The sequence below is a fragment of the Epinephelus moara genome, chromosome 6 (genome assembly GCF_006386435.1).
Source record: "Epinephelus moara isolate mb chromosome 6, YSFRI_EMoa_1.0, whole genome shotgun sequence".
Taxonomy (NCBI): domain Eukaryota; kingdom Metazoa; phylum Chordata; class Actinopteri; order Perciformes; family Serranidae; genus Epinephelus; species Epinephelus moara.
In genome coordinates this window covers 4691374-4694634 of record NC_065511.1, presented here as the reverse complement: position 1 = coordinate 4694634, position 3261 = coordinate 4691374, and the positions used below count along the sequence as shown (strand labels likewise).

Here is a 3261-nt window from a genome sequence, read left to right as displayed (position 1 = left end):
GCGATTAAATGATGACATACGGCTAAACATGTCATCAGTGGTCAGATTTGGGAGGGGTCCAGAGAAAACTACGGAGTCCGACATAGTTTTTGCATATTCACACACCGAGGCAATATTAATTTTAGTGACCTCCGATTGGTGTAACCGGGTGTCACTGCCGCCAACATGAATAACAATCTTACTGAATCTACGTTTAGCTTTAGCCAGCAGTTTTAAATTGGATTCAATGTCACCCGCTCTGGCCCCAGGGATACATTTGACTATGGCCGCTGGTGTTGCTAACTTCCCGTTCCTCAGAATAGAGCTGCCAATAACCAGAATTTTGTCCTCAGCGGGTGTGGGCTGGTGGTGAGCCGTGGGCTTCGGCTTGGGAGCTGTGCCTCTGGCTAACAGTTACCCAACCTCCTGGCTGTACAAGTGTTACCGGAGGACCGCTAGCGGAGGCTATGCTATGTGGCTCCATACCAGCTACAGGGGGCTGGCTAACTACCGCAGCTACTGAATGGTTTTCCATGGTGCGGAGCTGCGCTTCTAATTCACTAATTGTCTTTGGCTTTTCCCAAGAACCACAAGGTATGTACAATACACAAAACATAACACACAATTGAAAACATACAAACATACATTATACAATATACAATAGTGCTATTGGGCAAATAGCAGCAATTAAGTTCTATAATTAATAAGAGAGTGCATCTTATAAAATAACAAGTGTTTCCTGATGCTGTCATTTTGTGTTCAATGGCTGTTTGGTACAGAGAATAAAAGGCTTCTTGTATGTGTTCCAGCTGGCCCTTGGGACTCTAAATCGATGCCAGACAGAAGCAGTTGGCCATAAACAGTCATATTTAGTGTTCAGGCAGGCAGAGTCTTCAGCCAGATGTCTCTGGTGAATGCAGCTCTTTATGTGAGTGTATGGTGAACACCACGTCACTTAGGTAGCGCTAGTGATCCCACAGTGGTTGTTTGGGCAGCATGTGGAGAGGTGAGCTGAAGGAGCTCCTGCTGCACGACACATTTCTCCACTATCCACTCATACTGTATGCTCCTGTTCTAAGCATTCATTTAGCAACACATCTCCCTAAATACACACATTTTGTATAGCTCTGAACAGGTGTGTGTTTGTTTGCCAAAGTTTGAGCGTCATCCTCTGTTTGTTTTTTTTAATTCTGTTCGATACAGTGGGATTGTTAGTAAGAGAAAAAAATAACAATTGTGGAAAGCAATGTGGACAAAAACAAAGATTATAATGCAGCTAACAAGGCTTGTTCTGAGATAGAGTGAAAATCTGTTGCTGTTCAGTGCAGTTTTTATCTGCTTTCTTTAACATTTAAAGATGTCTTTACAGATTTCAGTTAGCTCAGCTACCAATCAGCTGCTGTTGGAAAGCAGACAGCTTATCAACATTGGTGAGACATGTTTGTGAAGAAACTTGACCAACTGTGAGAGGAGGGCAGGACTTAGAATACACCGTCTGACCCTTTGAGCTTTGACCAGTCATTTTAGTATTGATGAGATTTACATATTTGCAGAAATACTTTTTGGGTCCATCAGAGTAATAATTTTATAACTTCTAAGCATTGTTTTCCATTTTATTATTTCCTTGCACAGTCAAGCCATCAATTTGTAATCTTGTATAGTCAAGAATTAAAGGGACACTCCACAGATAAACTCACAGGGATTAGTTTACTAAGAGCCTAAGGTAAATTTCTGTTAAATCAAAAAATATTTTATTGGCTGTCATTTCCAAACAGCTCACATATCCTTTGAATGTACAAATAATAAGAAAACCAACTTTTTACATTGTGTATTTGCATTGTGTATATTGCTAACACAAAAAAAGCAAGCTAAGACATGGTAAGATTTAGTATGTGACAAAATGTTCATCTCCATAACTTTGTTTATTGTGATGGAAAAGCAGAGCCGGCCCAAGGCATAAGCAAACTAAGCACCTGCTTAGGGCCCCGTGACCACTAGGGGGCCCCCAGGAGCAATTAACTTAAAAGAAAAAAAAGAAAATATTTTTTTTTTTTTTCCATGTGTGAGTGATGATGATTCATATATTATCAAATGTATGTTGTTGTACAAAAAGACAATATTATGTTAACAGAGTGTAGTTTCCTACCAGAGCATGTGAGCGGAGCGAAGCTGAGCGGGGAGCGGAAGGATTTTGTGTTGAGCGAGGAGCAGCTATTTTTTTTTTTTTTTTTTTTAAAAGGTGGAGCGGATCCTTATCTCTCGCTCCAATTTCGCTCCAGTCGCTCATGCCCCACCCAGAATGCATCTTTGCACCAACGCACACCCACACTATTTTCTTTCAAAACTATGGAGTAAACTGTGATTCTGGCTGCTCAGGTCTTTTAGACTGCTCTGTTTCCTACTGCCTCTCTGCTCTAAATGTCAGAGCTCCGCTGGTAAGGTGTGCATCCAGCCCTGCAGTGTGCAGTGCGCATCCAAGGAGCTAGGAGCAGGTGGAAGGCCTAAAAAATGTAGCTAAAAAGGACATACCCTTCAGGGGCAGGAAAAAAAAGGAAGAAAGAGGAAGAGGAGAAAACAATGACAAGATAAAGGTATGTTTGCATGTCTTGGTAATGTAACGTTTGGTGTCAAGGAGATTTTTAAAAGTTTCCTCAAATTAGGAAAGTCCCTAATTATTGTTGATATTATGTTCCAACTATGTTAGCCTATAATAGCAAATTAGCTAGCTAACGTTAGTTCAAAACTAAAGAAATTTCTCTTTTAACTGATAGGTTAGATAGCTTACTATTCAAGCTAACGTTTTTGTGTTTGTGTAATAGCCTACTTTGAATAAGTTGATTCTCTGTGTATATATTCTGGGTCGCTTTTTGGCATCAAAACAATGTTTTTGATAACTACGTTTGATAGCAAATGTTTAATAACAACTAACATTAATTACAATCAATCAATCAATCAATTTTATTTATAAAGCCCAATATCACAAATCACAATTTGCCTCACAGGGCTTTACAGCATACGACATCCCTCTGTCCTTATGACCCTCGCAGCGGATAAGGAAAAACTCCCCAAAAAACCCTTTAACGGGGAGAAAAANCTTTACAGCATACGACATCCCTCTGTCCTTATGACCCTCGCAGCGGATAAGGAAAAACTCCCCAAAAAAACCCTTTAACGGGGAAAAAAAACGGTAGAAACCTCAGGAAGAGCAACTGAGGAGGGATCCCTCTTCCAGGACGGACAGATGTGCAATAGATGTCGTACAGAACAGATCAGCATAATAAA

At 40.4% G+C, this 3261-nt stretch overlaps 1 pseudogene; it reads right to left on the bottom strand.

The window, feature by feature from the left end:
* Positions 1–3261, bottom strand: part of LOC126391649 (uncharacterized) — a 31948-nt pseudogene that overhangs the window by 16908 nt on the left and 11779 nt on the right.